We start from the raw sequence: 26,889 nt of genomic DNA, 5'->3' as shown, positions 1-26,889 counted from the left end.
GGTGCTTCTCATTCTTTTTCTGTTTCATAGTGCTAGCTGTTAAGAGTATGTTACAAAATAGTGAGCCTAATGGGGCAAAGTATGAACTTGATTACTGCTGTCCTGGATTAGACAGCATGTGAAGGATTGGTAAATCCTCTCAAATCCACACCTTGGGCTATATGACTTTGTTGACTTAGTTGCAGGGAGGAGCTCTGGAAGAGCTAGAATATAGACAGACTTAGGGTTATAGAGACAGACCATGTTTAACATGGCCTGGAGACTGGCTGTGAAAACCCTCTTGTGTGCCCAGGTACACACATGTCTGGGAGGCCAGAGAAACGTTGCACATCAAGACTGACCCTGATAGGACTCTGCCCACCGGAACATGAGCCTTTTGGATTAGCCATTCTTCCTCCAATGAGGAAACGTCAGCAAATGTCAGAAAAAAGGACAAATCAGAATACCAAGAGTTTTCAGCCTAAAGACTATCACACTATAGGAGATAAGAGGAAATATCCTGAATTTTTCAGGGGAATTTCTTTGCTGTGTTGACTCTTTCTATTTGTGTATATTGATGAGTAAGACTTGGTATAGAACTTAATGTAGATAAAAGTAAGCATGAGTTTGAGATTACCTAATTTAAAATGAAGGTATCCTATCCCTGTCTAAAAGTAAAATCCATAATATTGGATACTGATATTTGAGATAGCTGTATTGATTTTTGAGCTATAAAAGGTAATACTCTTGCATTCTTAATTAGCATAAAGTACATGTGTGCAACAACTCTTTAAAAACCCTTGCCTAAATTAGTATTCCCTGGCAGTTTATTCAAAGTAAATCCCACAAACATATCTGCACATTTGATGACCATTTTTTTGTCACCACCCTTAGTGAAATCAGAAGTAGAAAATTAAGGGGTTGCATCCCTTACCATATTTCACTGTGCCACCATTAATTCTTTTTTTTTTTTTTTTTTTGTGGTACGTGGGCCTCTCACTGTTGTGGCCTCTCCCGTTGCGGAGCACAGGCTCCAGACGCGCAGGCTTAGCGGCCATGGCTCACGGGACCAGCCGCTCCGCGGCATGTGGGATCTTCCCGGACCGGGGCACGAACCCGTGTCCCCTGCATCGGCAGGCGGATTCTCAACCACTGCGCCACTAGGGAAGCCCAATAATTCATTTTTTATAGAGCTGCAATTTTAGGTTTGAGATACAACTACAGACAAACATACTCAAATGCAGTAGCTGTTTATTGCTATATTTGGTGGGAATCACATATCCAAGAACCTTCATAAGCTATGGATCTTCTCCCTAAAAAAATATACATTACACATTACATGCATATAGAAAATTTAGCATACATTGTACAGAGGTTTACGGGTAATCCAGGAGCTCACTCATATTTATTAGTTTTATAGTTCCTAATTGGAGAGAAATTATCACTCTATGAGTTATGTGAATGGTTATTGCAGTGAAAAGAAATAATCATTTTTTCTGCATGTCTTATCCATCTAAAAGACAGCATTTGCTTCTCTCTGCTTCTATGTAATATATTTTGAAAACAGAAAGAGTTATGACCTGGAATAAATGTATTGCAATAATTATGTAGATTTAAGATGAAGGTAGTGGTGTCCAAAGGTTCAGATGCAGTGCTTTGTACTGTTTGATATCTGTACTATCTTGTGGGCACTTTACAATTACTGCAATCATGAACTATGTTGTTGAAGACTAAGTTATTTCTTAGTCTTAGGTGACTTTCACTAATACTCATACAAGAAAAAGTTCCCCAAATATCATATAATATTTAGAAAGCTACATACATATATATATTGCAAAATACATATGTAAACCATATATAATACATACAACCGTATCACATATCTCATGTATCTCTGAGTTTCGTAACCATCCCTGATAGATATGTGATATGTATGTGTATGTTTGTGTGTGTGTGTGTATACGATGTATATATGAGCTATCTATCTATCTAGGTCTGTGTATTTACAGAAAGAGACCGTGTATTTAAAATCTTCCTATACAGCTTTCCAAAAAGGAAGGCAAACACAATATAACCTATTATTGTTATATTGTGTGATATATATAGTTATATATATATAGTGTTATATATATATATTGTTATATTGTTATATTGTGTTATATATTGTGTTATATATATAGTTATATTGTTATATATATTGTTATATATATATAGTGTTATATATATATATTGTGTTATATATATATTGTTATATTGTTATATTGTGTTATATATTGAGGAATTTTTGTGTGTTCTTGTCTATGGCAGCAAGGAAGGTACTTCATTGGCAGTTCTTCTCAACAGTGTATCAAAACATTAAATGCATATGAAATGACATGCTACAAGCCGATTTCACATATTGCCACTACTTTTCCACAGCTGAGCTCTAGTCTCCCTTATTTACATCTTCCCCAAACCAAACCTTCCCAGCCTCAATCTTGTGGAAATGGTTGCAGGAAGTTCTGACTGTCCTGAGGCTGAGCAACATGTAGGAGCCTTTCCACGCACCATATAGATAAGAGTTAACATGGACAAAAGTAGGGATCAGTGGGCTTCATTCCGTGCATATGGTTGAGGGGGACTTACTTCAGGAAGTTGCACTAAAGCTGAATTTGTCATTGCAGAAATGAAAACAGTCACCTTTATTTTTATTTGGGGCATTTCCTCACAGGGAAAAAACAAACCCAAGTTGTCAGTATGTCCATCCTTCTGATAAAGTTATTAATGATCATATTTGTTTTTATCCTTTCTTTTGTTGGACTGAGCTGCTCCAAAAATCAATCCAATGTTGATTTGAGGAATAAGCCCTCAATGACTTCTGAACCTGTTGTCCATAGTTTGCCACTTTCCTTTGACACAATATATCCACAGTGGAGGAGCCACTTGAAGTTCAGTTTTCTCCCCTTTCCACATCAAATTTTAGGCCAAATATCCTGTTAGCATTTGCGGATGAGGAGGTATAATTCTGTAGTAGATCCGAGCATTTTTTAAGGTCCATTTATGTGCTAGGTGCTGTATGAGGCATTTCAAATATGTTTTCTTATTTAATTTTTAACATGTCCTTACAGAGTAAATGTGCTAACAGTATTTTACAGATGAGAAAACTGATGTTCAGGAAGGCAAAGCAGTTTTCCCAAAGTTACACAAATAATAAGTGGCAGAACCAGAATTTGGACTTGGGTTTTCAGGTCTTTTACTTCCCAAAGGCAATACTCAGAGGACTTGGAATCAAGGCAACATGGCTGCAGGTCTAGCTCTGACTTTGGGGCCTTGTTCTATAATTAGAGTTTCTGCCGCATAGGTAGAGAAAGTCACCATATTTCACCCTATTTCCGACCAGGTAGGTGCTTGAACACATGTCTCAGTAACATACTCAGATTTTAAAATGCCTGCCCTTGCTTCTAGAATTTTCCTTCTTCATGCACTTACTAGAAGATGAGCTATCTATCTACCTTCCTGCTGGCATAGATCTCTTAATAGTGGTCAGTCGTAAGCCCTCTATTGCCAGGACACCAGCACCAGGTTGTCTCTTGCTCGACATCCCCAATTTCAGTAATTAACCCGGATACCTAGATTACTACTTACGGTCAGCCATAGCATTCTATGACATTACAGAATTTCCAGTTGTCTGACGTTGCCAGTGTTCATAAGGTTATAGAGATTTCTTGTTTGTATAACCAATGAGATAAACTAAGGGGGTGAGCAGAATTTGGGGAAAAAACTTAATACACCCTTCACTGTTAGATTGAGTATTAAGTGTCTGGACTTCTGCTTATAAATTTTCTTTTATTTTTTATCTTAGAGATTTTAAAGATTATCTCTAACTGCGGGAATGGTTTATATGCTCTATATAACTCTAATATAACATTTGGTTTTGAAAAAAATCTTAAGTTTTCACATTGTCCTTTCCTATGATGAATTATTAACGATAACATTTTATTTTGTTTTGCTTTTTGAAAGGATCGTACTTTGTTGAGTGAGTTGGAGTCCCTAAAGGGACTGGTATTACTTCAGTAGTGCTCAGGAAACATTTATTTAATAGTGTATACTCAAGATAGCCACTGGATTTCACTCAAACCGACCCATGTCCGTTAGTAGTGGCTGCCTGTTTCACTGGGTTTCAGAGGAATTGAAGTCTCTTCAAGCTCTATGGGGGAAAATAAGTGTCATGATTAGTAAGTGATGTCCATCGTGGAAATGGAAGGGGTAGGGGTGGCAGTATCATGACCTTGGATTTGCTCAGTCAGCGCTATCTTCTACTTGCCTTCGCAGACTTGTTCCCTTTGCTTAGTGTGTGCTTTCTTCTCTTCTTTGGTGCATTGACTTGGTCACAGCTTCTAGCCTCTCTAATCTTTATCTGACTGTGTTTAATCCATATATATCCATGGGTACATTAGTTATAGCACCAACTTGAGAATTCTGAGATAATTGTTTTGTCTACACTGAGAAAAACCCTATTTTCATCCATATCAGATTCATCTATCACGCGTATCCTCAGGACTTAACAAATGGAATTGGCTGCATCCAGCACCCGCCTTATTTATTTACTTATTTATTTACTTATTTCTTTATTTCCAGGACCTTTCTATAGGCTAGTCTCAAGTAGAGTCCAAATCAGGCCCTTTTGTGGGACTCTTCCTCTGTTGGGTCCATCTCATTATCAGGGAAATGGTGTCTCTGTTGTAATCTCTGTTGGTTCTCTGCTATCTTTGGATGTTAGGGTTGGTTCAGGAGGTTCTAATCAGAGCTCTGCTAATCTGTGAATGTATGCTAATATTTTAACTTGTCTGAACTTCTAAACTATTTTAAAAATGGCAATAATAACAATAACTGTCACATAGATTTGTCATAAGTCGTAACTGATGCATGTAATATACTTAGCACATTAAGCATTCATTAATGATTTATAAGTGTGATTTTTACTACTGAATCAATTGAGTCTAAGGGCTAGACTGAAATTTCCGTAATGCAATTGATTACAAAACCAAAAGGTAGATAACCGCAAATATATGTTGTGAAGCATACTTTATTCAATCAATTTATTTATGTATTCAACTTTTAGGATATTTTATAAATGAAGCCAGTGAACCTAACTTCTGAGTCTTCATGTAACTAATTCTGTCAAAGGCCTTTTTTTCCCTGCAATATGTAACATTTAGTTAGTAAAAGTTCTGTACTGTTTTCTAGGTCTCAACTCAGCATCTGAACATTATTATTCCTTCAGCATCTCTTCTCTGCTAGGCATCCAATACGTGCCAGCTCTCTTCCTCATAACAACTTTATAAGAGAGGTTCTATTAACCTCCACATTACAGATGAGGGAACTGAGTTTCAGAGCTGTGAAAGTAATGCATGGTTAGAAAAGGACTTTGGATTGATTTGGCTTTGGCTTAAAACCTTGCATTCAACTACACCAAAATTTAAACTAGAGGTCTTCCAATGAGACGGTTCTGCTCAGGTAGTCACTCATTAATACAACTGGTGCACATATGATCATTGTGAGAAAATCATTTTGAAGCATAGCAAGTTTATTTAAAGTTCAGCGTATTGACTCTCCTATCACATTCTCATTAGCAAAAATGAATGTCATTATAATTGATATGAGTTCTTCAAGGCACACTGCAGGAGTTTAGCTCATGTGTGTGAAGCCAGATTATGGCTGTACAACAAGGAAGTGACTGAACTTACCCCAAGATAATTGTGTTTTGCTGTAATAACTGCTCAGTTAACTTAAAATCGACAGAAAACAGACAACCACCCCCTAAAACAAACATATAACAGCATGAACAAAGGGACAGGATACCCTCAGAATTAAGTGTAAGCAACAAATTAAATTACTAGAATGTTTTGGGAGACAAATTTAAATATAGTGTTTGGGTTAATATTGTCCCCATTTAATAGGAAAAAGCTGATATAGTACATAAACATTATAAATCAGGGTTTTCAGTGAAGTTAAATATATGTTTATATGGGTGTATGTGCATGTGTATCTACCTACATACTTTAAAAATTTTTTTTAATTTACCATCTTAACTATTTTTTAAAATTTTATTTTGTTTTATTTTTAGGCCGTACCGTGTGGCATGTGAAATCTTAGTTCCCCAACCACGGATTGAATCCATATCCCCTGCACTGGAAGCGTGGAGTCTTAACCACTGGACCACCAGGTAAGTCCCCTATCCATATACTTTTAAAAATTAAATCTGTGTTATAGGTGTGTGGGTATGTATACACATCCACACATATCCACACTTAACTTTCTGTCCTAAATATCAGTTTTTATGGTGAAGCCATCACCTCACCCAGTTATCTCCCAGTTCATTCTTGAGAGAATTAATCCATGATTGGAGAACAACAATCATAATGACTCAAACAGCTTTGGACAACGAACGCACTGGAATTGGAAATTGAAAAAGTCAAAGGCGCTCTATTAATTGTAATTAGGAGGAAGGGATGGTATCAGCAGATGCTGCATTGCGCTAACAGAATTCAAGCCAGTCCAATTATTGGTGGCACATTACACCTTTAAGCAAATTACAGGGCTTATTGCAAGAAATTTGGAAAGTTGCTCAAAGCAAATCTGTTATTCATTTGGCTTTTCTGGCATGAGCATCAGGCTGGTGAAGCTGACTCTGCAACTACAGAAGATACTTTTTGCCAATTATAGATAATCTCTCATAATTGAAATGGAATTAATAACTCATCTTAGCCAAGTGTTGGGTTATTTAACTGGTTGCTGTGAAGAGGAACTGCTTTGAAATCCAAAGCACTGTCTTTAAGTTAACAAGTTATTATTGTCACATATTGGGCATTTTTTACTCCTTTCAGTGTGTTTTAATACAAGATGTAGACGACATCACCTTCTTTCATATCCCCAAATTTTTGACAAATGAACCCCCAAATTGCCAATTACGATTAGTATCCTTGATCATTTTAGTCCCTACAATATTATTTTAGCATTAGGGAAGTTGTTAAAGGTAAGTGTGAGTTTGACCAAATTAATGATAATAAAAGTTTAAAATTCCTTAGTTTAAATAATCCTTTAGTATTATTTCATTTATTCGTCACAACCCTAAAATGATTATTAATTTCACTTTAAAAATGAAATTGAAGTTTAGAGAAGTTGGATGCCTTGCCCAACTTAAAAACTGAAAGAGTGGATATTTAAACACTGAGACTAGTGTTTGTTCTTAATCATTACACTATCCTGCTTTTTCTAAAGAGTCTAACTAGCTAAAATAATATGAAAAAGCTAATATTATATATACATAAATAGTTGTTTAATGCAACTGACATTCATTCAATATCTCAGTTGTGCTAGGCATAGGTACAACAAAAAGTACAATGGTTTAAAGAATTGCCTATCCTTTAAAGAGCACAGACAAGAGATAACACAAGTCCAACTATAACTAGTCCTGAATGCCAGGTGTAAGATACAGCAAAAGCACAGTGAGATTTCAGAAGTGAGAGCCAATACTCTTAGTCATAAGTCCATGTAAAAGCTGTAATAAAAAAGGAAAATCCAGAGACAGTGTGTAGTGTAAAGCACCTGGGCTTGGATTTTTTGCTTTTGTTTTTTAGTAATATAAGTGTCTTTCATTGATGAAATTTTTCTGACATTTTGTTGTTACTGTTAAACAAAGCACTTGGTTTTCCTCCCAGGGTGTTGCCACCTGATTGCTACTCTCATTACCAATTGTATTGATTACATTTGTTAAAGGGAAGCTGACTATGAATGTCTTTTCGTTAGCAAGTGATGGATGAATGCTTCTATAGCACCTAATGAGATGCAATAAATTCCATTGCTTTGCTTTGATTTCTTCTTGAAATGTAGCCACAGTAGATTTGTTCATTGTATGGGTAAACAAGCTCTATCAGGAATGGTTCCCCTTGAACTGAAATGTAGTTTTAGAATTCTCTTAAATGGAATTCTTGATTTGCATGTTTAGTGACCTGTATTAGTTGACTGAAAGAGTAAGGTCACATAAAAGTTGGCGTCCAGTTTTCTTCCTATAGCTGGAACTGGACTCCCTCCATACAGTGTGATTGGAAGGTTACTAGAAGACATTTCTACCCCAAAATATCCCCAGGCTCTTACAGTTGCTGAAATTCTTCAACAACATTCACCCACATGAATTAATAAGCATTGCCTTTGAATATAACCTCTTTTAAAATGTGGGATTTTCTGAGAAGCCTCTAAACTGAGATTCATCTGATTCAGATTCACCGATCTCTTTAATATTCTAGTGAACACTGTGAGGCAGGAAGAGATAGAGAAAATATAGATCATATATGTCATCAAATAATGTATAGATAATGCATTATCAATATAATATTTAACAATTTATTACATAATTAAGATAATAATTACGTATATAATATACAGCATGATTCCTGTCACCCTCTTAATCTGCTTTTATTCTGTAGAATCTCATAATGATTAGTAAATAATTTTTCAACTCCATTAAATTCTATTGAATTCAACCAATATGTGATCTCAGTATAATGTGATATATAAAACAAAATAGAACCACGGCTGTGAAATGAGAATTAATTCCAGATGGGGTGGGATATGGCAATTTCAGAAGGAAGAAATGACATGGAATATTAAAGAGAGAAGGTGAAATTTGAATTTGGGCCTTGAAAAATGATCACAATAGGAGCCAGAGTTTACTGGGGATTCCCTGAAAGCTAATCAGATAAGAGATTGAATCAGTAGTACTAGGATTCCATTGAATTGCTCTGAATCCCAATTCTAAAATTAGTCACATATTATAAAACTCATTAGTTATCTTCTGTGTAATTCCGTGTAACTAGTTCCTTCATTAGTCCTTTTGAAACCTGGTAAAGGGATAAATCCAAGCCTGATTATCCTTGAATTTTCCCTTTTTCCTCTATATTTTGTCAGTGGGAATAATGGCATGAATATCAGGTAATACAAATATAGTTTGGACCTAACTGTCTAGTTCACTAGAGCAGGCATTTATTATAAGAGAGAAAACATTTTAGATCAACTGTAAAATATTCTGTGATAATGGAAATGTTCTATAATCTACATTACCCAATATGGTAACCGCTGGCCGCATGTAGCTGTTGAGCACTTGAGATATGGCTGGTGTGAATGAGGAACTGAATTTTAAATTATATTTCATTTCAGTTTATTTACATTCAAGCAGCCACATGTGGTTAATGGCTACCCTATTGGACAGTGCAGTTCTAGGTAGTGTGAACAGTAGGCACAGAGGAAAAGAGTCATGTATTTGGAAATCAGATAGTAAGCGCATAGATGAAGGCTGTAATGTGTCTGAAGATGAGGCTAGATAATAGAGTTTCCAATAGCAAGCCAAGTTATAAGTTTGGCCAGAGATGTTGAAGCCTGACAGTGTTACATGATGGAATCTCTTTTAGGATAACGTTCTTGGCATATGAAAGAATGATACAAGGTAGGGGACAGGGAGTAGATATGGGACAAAGAAACAATTTTAATATTATGAAATCATAACTTAGAATAGTTACAGTAGGAATAGAGTAAAATAGTTAAAGAAATACTCTGAAAGTGGAATTGACACCACTTGTGACTGATTGGGGTGTGTGTGTGTGTGTGTGTGTGTGTGTGTGTTGGTGAGGAGGGGAAAGAGTATAATCATGAAGACGTTTAGTGGATTACTAGCTAGATAATTCATAGGTGATGATAATGTGGAAGCAGGAGGGAAACCCAGTTTGAGAGAACATATCTGTTAGCTATTAAAATAATGCTGCATAACAATCAGCAGGCAACTCAGTGGCTTAAAACACCCATTTGTCAGCGCTCAGAAGTTTACTGATTATCCTTTGGCTAGGCATTTTTTAGCAACAAGGAATGATGATATTACTTAGGGACACTTACCTGATGTTCAGAAATTTTTGGTCTAATTAAAGAAATTCTACCCTTGATTTAATGCCTCTGATACTTATATCTCAACCTCTATCTGGCAAGTCTGAAGATATACTAATAGAAAATCAAGGGGAGAAGAGCAGAAATACAAAGTACTTTTAAAGCCTCTGTTTGTGACAGGTTTGCTAATGGCCTGATGGCCAAAGCAACGCATGTGGCCAAACCCAGAGTCTCTGTAGGAGGGCACCAAAAAGAACATGAGTAGAGAAAGACATGATGACCTGGAGCCGTAGACAAAATTACTTTTTCACAGTCTTCCTCTGACCAGTTAATTATGTTTTTTCTACATACACATACCTTTTATGCATATCCATTCCCCTTCAATGATCCATGCAATCATTGATCATTATATTGGACTCAGAGTCTAGGAACTCATGATTTACATGAATCCAGATATAGTTTGGTTTCTCATGATCAGAGATCTGTGAACTAAAAAGACAAGTTATCTACCCTCTTGATTCCCTACATGCTCGTAACATGATGAAATAAGGACAAGATAACTGCCACAGGTCATTTCATTTAAAAAGTGGAAGGATGAGAGACACATAGCAGTGACTGCTTATAAAGATTATGGGATCAAGATGGAACCATATTACAAATTCCCACTTCCCCAGGTTTGGTAGAGGGGTAGGTTTTTGTTTCTTGATTAGACCTGGTTTTTGTTCCTTGGGAAGTGGTTCCCAAGACCACTGTGCTTTTTAAGTAAATAAAGCCTGTTGCATTTTGACTTTCTTCCAAAAAAAGAGTTTCTCTAAGCTTTGATTATTACTTTTTATTTTCCCATATTAAATCATACTGTTAAGATGTGTATTAGATTCTGTTGTGTGGTAGAGCTGGCTCATGCTGACCTGAATTATTGTTTCTCTTGTTTCTGTGCTGTTTACACTGGCCATAGGATGAGAGGCATGTTTCTTTTTTAGCAGAAAGGGTTGCAGGCATTTAAAAATGGTCGTTTGTCTCACCGAGGTGGCGCGGACAAGCCTGGAGTTGTTTTCTTGTCCATCGTGAAAGTCTTAAGGGATGTTTGCCGAATTGTAATGAAATTATGTTGCAAAGAAAGGAGAGTATCAAGAGATATTTGTATATGAAATAGGTCAAGTGAGAGAAATACACATACACACATACATATGTTTCTTCTTTTTTTGTGAGGAGTTTCATTTACTCTTTAACAATTACAATAGGAAACTTGTGTGGTTGGGGGAAATGAAAGCTAAGCTTTTTTGGACATGATTTTGATAGAAAAGAAGTTGAAGAAAAAGGAAGCCTGACAATGTCAATATATTGAGTGAGGGCCATTTTAAAATTAAGTCTTAAAAAAGCACACTTTACAAGAAAGCAAAGATGGCCTCTTTTAAAATATTATAAGGAGAAATTCATCATAGATAACTCAAGTGCACAACTCAGGTTGCCTAATGTAAAATGCTTTATAGGCCTGTTTGTAGAATCTTTGCTATGGACTTAGTTTGGTTTGTATCTCTGTATCTACTATTGGAAATTGTGAATTTAGATGCACCCATTCAAGAAACACTTTTAAGAGAATCTCTATCCCAGAACATAATAAACTACCTTTACCTTGGTGTCTAATGAAAGGATCAATATTCAAATAGTAATTGACCAAGTTAAATCATCAGCATTAACAAGTAAATATATGAGATAAATACATATTTTCTATGATTCTCAGGCTATTTACATTAATGCTTTTTGCATCCATTTCTTTTTATGTTTGTTTTTCATTTTTACCTTTTGTCTATTCGTATGTAGTGTCACTAGTAAATAAAACTTATAACAGGGACTGTCCTGAATCTCCATTGATTAGATTGAGGAGATGAAACATAGCCTTTACTCCTTTCAGTACAGGAACTGGTAGAGCAAGGCAGAGGTTGTTTTTGCTGGACACTATCCATGGAGAGAGGAGCAAGGTGTGGTAACTGCCTCCCATATTAGATATTTCTGTGCTTCCCATGCATTTTCCTTTCCCGTGTTAATCACAAGCCTTGGAAAATTGAGTTTCTCAAGTCCAGAAAGGAGAACCTTCCTTGAGTTTTATCTCAGGCCAGAGCAAGCCTTAAGAGCTTGACACTTGTGCCTATTCCTAGCGCAGCAGTCTCAGAGAGGAATCTCAAGCCAGTCTGTAGCCAGACTCATTGAAGAATGAGTCCAAAGAAACTGAGATAGTCCTGCAAGCTCTTGGCTATGTTATCACATTTAAAAATCATAGTTGGGGACTTCCCTGGTGGTGCAGTGGTTAAATCCACCTGCCAATGTAGGAGACACAGGTTTGATCCCTGGTCTGGGAAGATCCCACATGCTGCGGAGCAACTAAGCCCGTGCGCCACTACTGAGCCTGTGCTCTAGAGCCCACGAGCCACAACTACTGAGCTCCTGCAGCACAACTACTGAAGCCCACACAGTCTAGGGCCTTCATGCCGCAAATATTGAGCCTGTGTGCTGCAACTGCTGAAGCCAGTGCGCCTAAAGCCCATGCTCTGTAACAAGAGAAGCCACCACAATGAGAAGCCTGTGTACTGCAACGAAGAGTAGCCCCTGCTTGCTGCAACTAGAGAAAGCCTGCATGCAACAACAAAGACCCAACACAGCCAAAAAAAAAAAGGTCCACATCAAAAAAAAAACCAAAAAAAACTCATAGTTGGATATGTGTGGTACATATATACAATGGAATACTACTCAGCCATAAAAAAGAATAAAACAGTGCCATTTGCAGCAACATGGATGGATCTAGAGATTGTCATACTAAGTGAAGTAAGTCAGAAAGAGAAAGATAAATACTGTATGATTTCACTTATATGTGGAATCTAAAATATGACACAAATGAATTTATCTATGAAACAGAAACAGACTCACAGAAATAGAGAACAGACTTTTGGTTGCCAAGGGGGAGGTGGGTGAGGGAGGGATGGGTTGGGAGTTTGGGGTTAGCAGATACAAACTAGTATATATAGAGTAGATAAACAGCAAGGTCCTACTATATAGCACAGGGAACTATATTCAGTATTTATGAATAATGGAAAAGAATATAGAAAAGAATGTATATATATATATATATATGTGAAATTGAATCACTTTGCTGTACAGCAGAAATTGATACAACATGGCAAATCAGCTATTTGTCAATTAAAAAAAAAAAAACTCTATCCTAAAAGCAAGAACAAAATAATAGTTGGAAGAGAGAAAAGATAGTGCCAGAGAAGGTTCTGTCATTAAGTAGTGGTATGGTGGGTTAAAAATGGCCACACATTCTTTGCAGCTCCTTCCATCAAGAGTGGAAGTTTCCTCCTCCACTTCTAGAATCTATACTGAAATTTGCTAAGAGAGGAGATCTTAAGTGTTCTCACCACACATACACAAAAGAAGGTAACTATGTGAGGCACTGGATATGTAAATTAGCTTGATTGTAGTAATCATTTCACAATGTATATAGATCATGCTTTACGCCTTAAATATATACAATATTTATTTGTCAGTTATACCTACTTAAAGCTGGAAAAAAAGAAAACAACAACTGGATAATGATAGAACTGGCCAAGAGCTCCTATGATCAGGCTCCACGGTTCATGCTCTTAAGTGCCACACTGCACTGCCTTTCAGCAAGATTGCCTAAAAACGTTAGAGGGATTTGTCATCATCTGAAATGCCTTTGAGTAGGCCTTGTGAAGACTTCTGAGCCGATAGAGGACACAGCGGTCTCATTATATTACAGTCATGCTGTGTATGAGAAAATGAGAGAGACATTTTTCATTAAATCTCTGATGTGATTGCATTTGCTACTTAAATTGCAATCTGAAAATGAAAGAGCATGTTTTTAGTCATGAAAATCACACCAAAAACTGATGTGGAAGGGAGGATTGCTAAGCAATGAATGGCAATAGGGGGCTGATTCAGTAATGGCATAATTTGTGTTTGCCTGCCTGAGCTCTCTCTCTTAGGCTTCCTGGAATATACTAGATATGAGCCCATTAATCAGTTACATTTATAAAAAAAATTACACCACTTATTCTTTTTTCCAAATAATTCATAGCCATGGTACAAGTGATATCCCATAGTGATGTCTAGTAGTGTGTACATTTTGTCAAATGTGACGAGAGCTTTAAAAATAACTAAAACATACCATGAAAGTAAATTAATAGAACCCACATCGTGATCCTGGATTCTTGATTGACTTTTACCATCTTTATTTGCTCACTCACCACAGGGGAAAGAGCCTGCTATCACTGTGAAATTAACAATGTTCAACTCTATTAAATGAAACTTGAAGAGTTATGGATTCTGAAGGTTACACTAGTACCATTTTATGACTAAGACCTTATAATTCATTTTCTTGGAAATTATAATAATCTCAAATTTGCATTTAAGCAATCTTTTGATATGAGTTTTTTTTTTTTTCTTTTTTTCGCCTCTAGACTATAAGATTAGGTCATAATTTTATCCGAAATGTAAAAATCCAATGGTAGTCTTTCATATTCTACAATTTGGAACTTATTGTAGTTCAGGATTAATGATTTTTTTTCATGTTTACATTGACAGCAGGTGGAAAGACAAACAGTGTTTCCAGGACTGAATTGTAGCCCCAGCTATGTCTGCCTTTTTTGGAGAAGATGTTCTTTGCAAAATCTCTTGGTGCTCCAAAATCAGGAAACAATAATATATAACTTTCGAAAATGAATAAGGTGTCCAAGGAGAATAGTTCTACTTTTGAATAGAAGTAGATGTAAAAAAATGTAATAATAACAGCTGACATTTATTGAATGCTTGCTGTGTGCCGGGCATAGTTCAAAACGCTTTACATACACTATCTGATCTGTGCAGCAATCCACCTTAGTGTTGATGGGTATGGGAAGTCTACTCTAGACCCCTTACTCTTTTTTTAAAAAAATTATTTTATTGAAGTATAGTTGATTTACAGTGTTAGATCCTTTACTCTTGAGATTTCACTACTTCTTACCATCCTGAAGGAAGAGAGTAGCTTAGCTGTAATGGCCCTTACAATTGTAATTTGATCCATAGGCACTGACAAGGAGAAAAAAAAATCTGTCTTTCTATTTAACAGACTTGAAGAGAATTTATTGGGACTGGGTTGTTAGTGGGAAAAGCCTAATCTCTAGTATCCCTGATGTTCTGATGCATGGTTGCTGGGTTTAAGTATGATATGTGTTTATTCTATTCTTTCTTTAGTTTTATTCATTAACTTTTGTAAAGAAAAATACAATCATAAAAATGGTAATAACTTATGCTCTTATTATAGTAGTAAGAAATTAGAAATGATTTTTAAACGGAGGAATCATTATATACAATAATTAAAAAATAAAGAAATTTTACTTAGAAATAAAAACTGCTTACAGTGCCAAAAATATTTACTGTAAATATTAAGGGGAAGACTAAAATGTAAACTGAATATGAACATTTAACTATATAAAATTACTTTTGTATGACATTAATAGAGGTGACATGGAAAATTAGAATATATTTTTTAAGGTATTTGAAGTTTGGATAAATTTAATTCTTGGAGAATTTACTTGCAAATATCAAAGTAAAAATTTGAAGGGAGAATTATTTCAAAAACTCACAGTAACATCCTGTGCATGAATTTTTTCATTTCTGCATTTACTAAAAATAAATTGCTTCTAACCAAAACATAATTTTGAGTGAACAATACACAGTGGTATTATTCATTTAAATCAAAAGTTTTATTTTTAATGTGTCACTTCCCATACATAGTTCATTCTTCAAAGAAAGCATCATTGGAGCTTCCAAGGTGGTTAACACTGGATGGAATAACAGCTATTTCCTTAGAATACTTTTAGGTTAAATTGGAACTTGCACTGCTCAGGGTACAATATAATCCAGAAAATCGTATTTCTTAGTAAAAGTGTCTAGTTAGTCAGAATTGCCCCAGGATATAATAGGTGATTTCCCCAGTCAATCCAGAACTTTACATCTTGGGTAGCTGTATCACTCTGTGGTTTGCTCTATAATTGTAGAGTTATACCTCTTAAAAGGGACATACATTTTACGAGAAAGTGTGGTATTCCTCTAGGAAAACAAACTAGAACAAGTATCAGTATTCTGGCACAATTATGAAGCAAAGGAATATTTTCTTTTTAAATCCAGAAAAGAAAACCACTTAGAGCTGCTGTTCAAACAACACTGTAGGGAGTGGCTCAATTGGGACAGTAAACAGCCTGTGTCTCCAGCACCTCCACCCACTGCAATTATGACACATTTAGAAATCAGCAGAGACTTTAAAAGCCAAAGTTACACAATGCCTTATATATCTGTAGTTGCAAAAATGCTGCCAGGATATTTGAGCCTTCAGCAAACTTACCCTTCATTCCACAAGGTGGGGTTGTTTCAGTATGAAACAAGAGAGCAAGAGACTCAGAGACATGCTCTTACCTATTTCCAAAGTGAGAAAATGTTACTATTATTTTGCCATTAAAGGGGAAGAAAAGACAGAATTTTAGGAATGTATAAGAGAAAAGTTCTTGGTGCACTTTAATTTGTTTGTTCTTTTATCTGAAAAAGGGCTTTATCCAAACAGATTTGGAATAAAGATTATTCTGTTGTTTATTCAATAATTAAATGCCATGATTAATTAAGTAATTTGTTAATTCAACAAATATTTATTGATTGCTTCCTATGTACCAGGCAGCGTTCCATGGCCTGAATATAGGGAACGGAACAAATCACAGCTAGAAGAAACTGTCACAAACAAATCACAGCTAAATAGAAAAAAACTATCACAGTAAAACTGTTCATGGAGCTCATCTTCTATCAGGGCTGTGGAGGGGCTTGCTGAGTTGAAGATGGAACACACAAACCAAATACATAAGTTGGTCATGTAGCATTTTAGGTGATAATACATTCTATGTAGAAAATTTAAAAAGGATGGAGGATGTCCAGGGCTGGGAGTAGAGTATTGTTACAATTAAGTGATTTGGTCTATAAAGAGTTCCCCGAAGAGGTGGCACAACTTGCTGATGGATCAGATGTGGAAGTAAAAGAAATAAAGAACGAATGACTCCCAGAGGCTTGAAAGCGCATACTTGAGAGGCAAGTGCTGGTTGGAAAAGGAAAGCTTGCTTTTACTCAGGTCTGGCAACCTGGGGAGAAGGCAGACTCATGTCCCAGAACCAACTCTGGAAGATTCTGCTCAACCATGAAAGTTTTTAAAGGGAAAAAGGGGAAGTGAGCTCAGTTCATCATTGAGGTAGCAGGTCAGACTCTTTGCCATCCCTCACTGCGTGCAGTCTTGTCGATTCCTTGTGATCTTTCTTCAGATGCTCTCTTGTTTATACCATCTGCTCACAAGATTACTGAAGGGGAAGCTAGGGAAATGATCTAGTCTTCTGTTAATTACTTTTTCTTCATTTTTACTTCTTTAATGAAAGAAAAGAATCAACAGGTTAGGTGAGGCTTGTGTGACCACAGATTTGAACAATGTGCTTGGGCCAGAGGATAGTTAAGCATGGGGGCATCTGTTGTAAAGGTCAATTAAATGATGAGACAGAAGGCCTCCTGCAGAGAGCTGCTTCCTACAAAGAGATGCTTACACATCCCCACTGCCAAACATCATTCCATTTCTGTGGAATTGTGGGAGAAGGTCCGTCTTCTGTAACTTCTTCACGCTGACATAGGGCACCATATTCTTAGAGTGGAAGATGTCAACATGGGTCTGTAGCATCTCTTGGCTGACAATTTTAGTTGCCCGCTTACATATATGGACAGAACAAGCCACAATTATTTTGATGCCCACAAAGATATAGATTACTGTGAGCAGTCGTGTTAATCCCATTCTCCTAAGGCCAGTTCTTGGAATTGTGCTATCCATAGATTCAGTACTGCTCAAGATGGAGCAGTTTATGTCATGGCTACAGTCTGGTCATCGTGCAGTTAGCTTTTCCCCTCTGATGGCAGTGATAGTATCTGTAAAACAACTTAGGCATGTGCATCAGACTGAAAGATTCTGTGACTCTGTTGTCCTAATCATCAAGTGCTTGAGCCTGCTCTTTTGTGACCCAGTGGAGGCCTGGGAGACTTTTGTTTTTCTACCCACAAGAGGCAGGGGACATAGAGGGGGCTTTGTGCTTGGGGGGAGGGGTAGTGCGCAGGGTTCTGCTTGGTTTTAAGACCTTATAACTTATTATATTGTCAGATTTTTTTTCCAGTCCACAAAAGATGCTCTCAGAAGCTGAGGTTTTGGCCTTTCTATATCTGGTTTGGGGCCATTATAGACTACCGAGATAGCTCATGCATACTTGAGGTCATGGAACATTCGATATAGTCCCATTCTTGGCACTTATTTAGCTGAGTGACTTTGAGGTAGTTGCTTTTCCAGAAAATGATGGATTGAAGTGGATGGCCATGGTGACAGCTGATCAGAGGTCCATGTGTTGCCCTGCATTTCCCATCCTCCTTTGCTATTACATGAAGCTTTATGAGTGATGGCCAATGGAATGTAGGTGGGGGAGATATAAATATTTCAGATTAAAAGAGGATTTTAATACATACAAATAACCAGTCTGTGACAATAAAGCATCATCATAGATTAATTAGCAGCGTTTTTTTTTTTCCTTTCAATACATAAATAATGGTGCTTCCTGCTATCAGTGGTATCTTAAGATTCTGTGAAATGCAAGTAGTATTTTCCTATCAATCTGACAGTCCTTAACCTATTCTCACAGAAAATTTGGCTTTGTGTACTTACATAGATTTGCAATTCTTACAATATAAAGTTAGGAAACCATCGTTCTTAAAGTGGAAACAAGTTTCCTTTATTGTGAAAATTTTCAAATGAAGAGAGAAAGAAAACTCAATTTTATTGAATATTTTTGTCTAATTGGGCTTGGTGTTTTCATACTAATTATCTAATATAATTTTCACAACAATTTAGAAGCAGTAGGTAGCTATGATTCTGTTCATTTTGCATGGGCAGTGAGACTGAAAAGATTACAAATCTTCTTCAAAGTCACTGAGCAACTAGGAAGTATGGAGCAAAGATCTAGCTGTTACCCAATTAGTTGTGAGGCCCCTCTCTTGGGGCCCTAGCAGAACTGAAGCCCCCCTGACTCAGTCAGGGAGTTCTTTCCTGCTCAGATTCGCGCTGCCAATGATGCAGCTAAGCTTGGTGCATATCAAGTCAGGAGTTTTTCAATGGCCAGAGAATGGAGAAGGGGGGCTCATACTCTAAAGGCATCTTCTCTCAGAAGGGAGGCAAAGTGGGGAACTTTTAAGGGGCAAGAGGCAGGTGTATCATCAGAAACTGGGGAAAAGGCAGAGATTTCCAGGAACAGCTGGCACATGTGCAATTTCTCAGGCTCCCTTTCACCGGGCACAAATTGTGCCTAGCAGAGTACAAATCTCCCCTTTGGGCAGAGAGCATGGTAATGAAGCAAAGGTAACTTTTGGGCACCTCTAGCGGGTGCAGGGATGTTGACCACTGTATATCTCTCAAAGCATGTATCTCTCAAAGTACACCTGTGAAACATCTCTGCCAAACACCAGGTACTTTTGAAACAAACACAGAGATAAATCAGGGCAAGTGTCCTTCAGTTCTCAGGGGTTGGTATGGAAACACAGAGATAAATCAAGGCAGGTGGTGACCTTTAGCCCACTTCCCCCCTATCGTGGATCTGGCCTTTTCAGTCTGGTTTATTGTGGGCCTTTGTGGCATCCTGTTGATAAAACACAATTAACCTGCATGGTTGAAACCAGGTTCTGACCCTGGGGCCTGGGCTGCATAACATGAGTGACATAGCCTTGGTCTTTTGTCACTAAAGCTTATTTCCCAAAAATAATAAATAAAAGAGATTCATTGAGTAGGTTTTTATAAAAGAAATAACTCACTATTAAAGAGCACAGACGTGGGAGCCTGAGAGCTTCAATATATATCTCAGCCCTTCTCTTTGGCAGTTTTGTGACATGGGGCAAGTTCTTTAACTAATGTGTGCTTTGATTTCCTCATCTGTAAAATGTAGAAAATACTAGTATCTAGCACGTGGAGATGTTTTAAGTATAAAAGAATACACACACACACATATATAAATGCTTAGATCATGTAATTATTGATATATTCTGTTACTGTTATTTGCATTCTTGATACCAGAATTTGCAATCATAATCTCTGTCTGTTCTAAAATGCTTTACCAAGTACCTTATGACAGAAGAATACCTCAAACAACCAAAGTTCTGATGAAAAAGGAGAGAAGTACTGCTGTGTAGACTGCAATTCCACAGCAGGAAAACATTTGGAAAGAGTGTCTGGTAAGGGTCGGAATAAGAAAGAAGAAACGAGTCAGTAGAATGAGCAACTGCTTCTACTTGTTTCTCTATCTCTCAGACTTGTTTCTCCTCATTTCTTGATCAGGACTGGGAAAGATTCCCATGAGGACTGATCTTGCTGCAAACTGGACAGCATCTCTGAGAACTCAGTTCTATACTTGAAATGGAAATATCAACCAGCACTCAGAAACTGATGTAAAGAGTTTCTGGTGTGGCTATGACAGTAGCAGAGGCAGCAATAAAAATGAGATAGCACACTGAAGCACCAACTTGATCCGTGATCTGTAGGCCAAGAATAGCAAGAATTTTCCATAATACTGCTCTCTTACCTTCTTCTAACATTGCTTTCACCACTTATTATTTTCACAAATGAAATTGATTCTGCTACTGAAACTGACAAAGGTCCACGTGTTTCTAAATTGAAGAGATTGGAAAGACACAGATTGAGTGGTGGTGAAAGTGGTTCAATTAACTTGTCTATTTAAGTACCTATTATGCGACTTGGTTATTTTAGTACCTACTACATGAACCAGATCTTGAAATATTGAAGAAAATAGTGCCTCAAAAACAGAACAAGATGCTACACAATGATAATATGAAACACAATAAAATAAGTGCTAAAACTTTTATTTCCTTGTGGTGTGGTTCAGAGGGACGAATATCATATCTGGTTTATGGAATCACGTGAGATATTATGGAGAAGATGTGTTTGAAAGGGGTCTTGAAGAATGACGCAGTCTAGATAGAAGGTACTGAGCTCCTTCCTAATCATCACCTTGGTACTTACGGATTTCTTGGGATGGAAGTTGTAACAGCTGGCTTGCAGGATCATTGGAAAATTCATGTTTAAATATCATAGGTGTAGACAGGGTAACGTTTTGAGTGAAGCTCAGATGATTCATTTTTACAAAGATTTTTATTTGTTAAGATCTTTTCCACATTGCGACATATTTTCTTAGACGTTTCTTATTAAGGCTTTGCTTTCTTACATGTATCACAATACTCAGCAGCTGCATATTATCAAGAGAAAGGGTGAACCTGCAACTGAAATCTTTGTTTACAGTTTGAAGTTCGAATTCCCCTGGGGCCATAATTACTAACCTCATTAGCCCTGGATTACTATTTTAAAGCCCTCTTCAAGGTTAGGAAACTCTGACGTTTTGTCAGTAATGATATTGATCAGCCACATAAATATAATTTCCAATGTCCAGTATCAATATTTAAAACCTTCTTAGAAAAATACAGGGAAATAAAAGAATCCAACTCTATGAATATACACAGATTAGAATGAAAAGACTTGAAACCGTCTTTAGATTTAAAAAAAAAAGAAATAGTGTGAGTCATTACCAGACAGGATGAAAGCCAGATCTTAGAGAGTGCTATAAACACAAAGCAAACAGACTAATGTGAAATGAGGGTAAAACAACATTGGAATATTCATTGACCACAGACTTCTCTTTTAGCTGTGTGTCTCCTTTAATGCCCTCTCATGGATGTTTTTCTGAACATGAAGTTGGGTTCAGGAAGCCACCTGCGTGGAAAAATACGATGTGGAGCTAGAACTGCTGATCTAAATCTCTACTGAGAAATCAAAATGAGAAATACAGATGTGAAATTGAGATGACCTGGGACCCTTTACTGGAGTGCTTGCACCTAGACAAATGTTTCAGAATACAAAGAAACTATAAGGGACTAAAAATACCTGCATGCATGCACAGTTGGGGAAGATTATGAACAATAAGATACAAAAATGCTACAAACCAATGACCACTTCTGAGGTGCTGGGAGAAAAAGCAGGATACCGCACATGATCCCTGCACACACCACCACCAAGGGGGTGGGCAGGCTACCGAAGCCATCCCTCCAGCCTGACCCATCGATCTGCTCCTACCCTCACCCCATTTAAGGAATCAGCCTGCCCTCAGAGAGCAAGCAAGGGAGCCTGTTACTTGTTCTAGCTCCCTGGTGCTGCAGCACGAGTCCTCAATAAAGCCTTGCCTGAACTCCTTGTCTGGCCTCTTACCAATTTCTATTGATTAAAGTGTCCAAGGACCTGGTTCAGTAACAAAATCATCCACACAGAGACGACAGTACAGCTATGGGAGTGACTGGCCTAAAAGAGAGAGGTTACGTTGTTTAGAGCAATGGTTATCTACCCTAAGGATTTCCAGAGTCCTCCAGTGGATATTTTAAAAACACAGATCATAGGTTGTATACTAGATATCTTGGATCAGAATCTTGGGGAAAGGGGTGTTACTAAGGAATCTACAAATTAAAAAAATTATCTCCGTGTATACATGTGTACACGGAGATAATACCTATCCATGCATAATGTACATGCATTATGTACACAAGAGGATAATACGTCTCCATGCATTTACGTATGCATAAGTAAAATTTTTAAAATTATTGAGGAAAGGTCCTAGAAAAATATCCGCAAGTTCAAAACAGAAGCCATTTTTCTTTTCCAATATATTAAAATTTTTTTCTGTGCCTTATAGCTTATGCATTATAGAATCATAGGAAAGTTGAATTAGAAGCGCTTTTGTGCCTGCAGTATTAATTAATGAGTCCTTTCACTTGTGCCAAAGAATTAATTGTTTATAGAAGTATTTTCCTCATTCTCTTTTACCAAGTATATATTAACTGTGATCTCCACAACAACTAAAGGGAATTAACCGGAGTTTCTCACGAAATTTATAAACAAATAGCTTAATATGGAATCTTGCTTATTAACATCTACCCCCCCCAGGAACTAATCATTCAAAAGGATGTTATTAAGAATTGGAAATCTTTTTAATAAATGGAGAATGTTTTGGTTACTTCAAATGGGTAGTACTGTAATGCTTTTATTGTAGCTGGGTTTTTTTCTTCTGATTGTGGGAGAACATTTGACTGAATGATACTGCTTTGAATCCATATGACATGCTCTTATTTATTAAACTTCTGTCTTAAAAGAATTTGATAAAGTCAAGTTTCTTCCTCATGCATTCCGAACCTACAGGTACTCCCTTTCTCTCAATCATAAATGGTTTTGCTCAGGTGAAAGAAAGATGCACTTGCTTTTCTACTCTCAGATGCCATCATCTAGGTTCCTGATGAAGTGTCCAGGTGTGCATGCTCTTTCTGACCTTACCATCCACTAAGGTAATGACCATGCCTTTGATAGAATCCTGGATTCTGAAGGATTGTTCTGTAGACCAAATGAAGCATGGCTTTCTACTAAACTCTAAGGAAATAGTGCCCATCGCAAATGCATTAGAAGTTACATATCTTGATATTTTACTCCTTTTGTATGCCCATCATTTGCCCTTTTGCTTTAAGAAATTTTCAAGATGTAGTTTTCATCACCCTGGAGAAACATAAAATTACCTTCATGCTACAATATCAGCTCAGCTTGTTTCATTTGTAATCCTGCTGTAAGATACAGACTCACACTCAGTTCTAAAGATTGCAAGTCAGGAAAGGAAGGAGGGAGGGGCAGCAGTGAGAGGAAGTGTGTACGTGCACAGGAGAAAGAAGCAAGAGCCTGAAATATATGATTTATGTGATTGTACAAAAAAAGTTAGAAGTCAGAAACTTAACAGATCTAAACAAGCATAGGTACAATGGAGACGAAGAATTTCCAAAGCAAAGGGCTGATAAGACTATAGAACAGAATGGATAAGAAAACTATATACCTGAACAAGTGATAACATTTATCTTGGTATCCATGAAAATATGTGGAATTACTCTCAGCAGGATTTGCCTTAGTGCTTTATTTTTATTTTTCTATTTATATAAAGCTTTTTAAAAAGAGGAGAAAAACAGCCTAAAAGCATATAATGATGTAAAAATGTATCTTGGAAATTCTGCCAATGTACTGTCAAGACATTGAAAAACAAGTTAAAGGTTGTTTTTTAAAATTTATTCTTTTAGCAGCTACTTATTGAGTTCTTACTTTGTGCTGGGCACTGTTCTAGGTGCTATGTGGCAGTCAAGGTAGGCATAGTCACTATTGTCATGGCATTTACATTCTGGAGGAAAAAACAGATAAGAAGCAGGTAATTTCCATAAGGTCTGATGAGTGTTAGGACAAGAAATATACAGGGTGCCAAAGGAACTCATAGCAGTGTTGGAGAAAACCAACCGTTCTACCAAGATGATAAAATCGGGGGGGATATTGGGTAGAAGGGAAAACACATCCAAAGTTGTGGGACCTAAGAAAAATTGTAGTTCCAGAGGGTGATGGGAATTGAGAACAGATGTCAAGTGGGGTACCTGTTCCAGAAGCTCGAGAGATGCTGCTGGAGATTGAGAAATGAATCACAAGCAGGTGAAACAGAGGCAGGGCCCCGGTAGAGATGGGCCGACTACTGGAAAGCCACTGAAGGACTTTAAGCAGAAGAGTGAGTTGATTAGATTTCCTTAAAATGTGCTCTATGCTGTGATGGAGACATTGGAGTGAGGCACATGGAGGTGTGAGGAGATGAGTTAGGAGACTGGTGAAGTGGATGAAGTGAGAGAGTGTGTGGCTTAGACTAAGTAGGAATCAGTAGGATGGAGGTCTAACTACCGTGCCCCGCTCCACTAGTCTGAGAAACTTATAAGTGTCTGGAGGCCTCATGTTGGAGGTGATTTACGAACTGAAATTGGTAAAAACTAGTGTGTATTTACTACTTAGCAAGTCTTCTGTAGGTAGTCTCCCAAATCTCTTCAGAATATATGGGTACAAAATATTCTTGCTTCCCATATTTGAGTTCTCAGCCAGAAATGAAGAGGGAGAACTCACTTTAACATAATAAGCACAGGTTGCCTGCTCTGGTTACTATTGTTTCTTGTATAAGACCTTCATTTAAGTACCTCCCAGTGGACATAAGAAAGTAAAAGTAGCTGAAGTAGATAATATTCCCCAAATGTGGCTGTATAATATTTCCCATTCCTTGTGCTCTTTTGAACTTTACCACTCTGTCATCCAGAAGTGGTCCCTAATTACACTCTCCTTGGATCTGGGCTGGCTTACAAGATGACTTCTGAGACCTGGTCAGACAAAACAATACAATTTCTGTTTTGTTATGTGGGAAACTTACCTTCGGAGCCCTGAGCCATGATATAAGGACTATCTTTTTTTTTTTTTTTTTTTTCTTGCGGTACGCGGGCCTCTCACTGTTGTGGCCTCTCCCATTGCGGAGCACAGGCTCCGGACGCGCGGGCTCAGCGGCCATGGCCCACGGACCCAGCCGCTCCACAGCATGTGGGATCCTCCCGGACCAGGTCACGAACCCATGTCCCCTGCATCGGCAGGCGGACACTCAACCACTGTGCCACCAGGGAAGCCCTATAAGGACTATCTTGAGGGAACCACACTGTGAGGAAATTCAGGTCTCATGAAGAGGCCACAGGAAATGTCCCAGCTTTGGTCCCAGCTAACAGCCAGCATCAACCATCAGACACGTTTACATAACACCAGACCCCTATGTTTGAGTCACCTTAGCGTTTGCATCTTTCTCACTTCAGATATGGGACAGATACAACTTGTTCCTGCTATACTGTCTATTCATTACAGATATGCAGAATCCATGAACTTAATTGTTTAAAAATGTCATTGTTTTGGGGTGGTATGTTACACAGCAGTAGTAACTAGAACAGTAATGTGATTCCCAAACATTGTATTTACAGAGGAGAGTTAATATCCACCAATAATATTTAAATGGGAATTGTTGTCTTATGGTAACTATTTAAAAAATACAATGTTGAAGAATATCATCAAGTCCATTGGTTTTCCTATTTATGTAATTGGGTCAAGATGAGATAAGAAAGAGATATTATTGGCATTAAATAAATTTATTTGAAGTTAGCCTTTTCAAAGAAACAGGAAAACCTCCCTGCTTCCTAGAATTTCTTTATAAGACTGTGATTAATTTTCAGGCTTTAAAAATTTGTTTTGCTGGACTTTGCATCAAAGAGGGAAAAGATGATCAAACAGTAGATAGCCAATGGATACTTTTATAATGCTGTGAAAGATAAAGAATAAATAAGTTATAGGATCTGAGAGACTCCCAGAATTTTTCATTATAAAGTTCAGTTGGTTAATTTCTCATCTCTTTTTACTTTCTAGATTTTAGAGGAGCATAATTATGTGTGTGTCGTGTGGGGAGTTAATCAAAAGGAAGGAAAGCAGAAGCTCACATAATTTTAACAATCCAAATTGCATCATTTCCCCTGTGGGTCTCTTTAGACCATCTAATATTCAATGTGCCCCCTTCCATGACACTGTAGGGTCTGCAGCTTCAAGTTATTTAGTACTGTTTATAATCATCAGGCTTGTGTTGTGTCCCTTTCTCACTGCATGGAGATTTACAAGCAGAAGGCAGGATAAGCCGAAGTTATGCATATCAATTCGGAAATGATAGATGAAGCTGGGTTTCTTCTTTTTTACGAAGGAATGAAGTACATTGAGCAGAGGAAAGAAAGTGGAGAGGTTGCTTGTGTTTCTTGTCACTCATCTCTATTGTGCAAGATTATGTAATGATTTAAATACTATGCAGATTTTACAAAGCATATGCATGTCAGATATGCAAATTTAGTTCATTGGAAGCTTTACAGAATCCTGTTAGTCTGATGTAAATATAGTGTTGATGAAAGAGTGCCAACATGGATAAT

At 37.2% G+C, this 26,889-nt stretch overlaps 1 long non-coding RNA gene across 1 annotated transcript in view; it reads left to right on the top strand.

Annotated features, from left to right (window-relative positions):
• The window catches only part of LOC307190662, a 317,362-nt gene that overhangs the window by 23,377 nt on the left and 267,096 nt on the right, over positions 1 to 26,889 (top strand). The window contains exon 2 of the long non-coding RNA XR_013829516.1: positions 6,086 to 6,184. This is a non-coding gene — a long non-coding RNA (uncharacterized lncRNA). The remainder of the gene's footprint in view (positions 1 to 6,085; positions 6,185 to 26,889) is intronic.

The sequence above is a fragment of the Stenella coeruleoalba genome (genome assembly GCF_951394435.1).
Source record: "Stenella coeruleoalba genome assembly, chromosome: 8".
In the NCBI taxonomy this organism is placed as follows: domain Eukaryota; kingdom Metazoa; phylum Chordata; class Mammalia; order Artiodactyla; family Delphinidae; genus Stenella; species Stenella coeruleoalba.
This window is presented reverse-complemented; position numbering and strand designations above follow the sequence as displayed.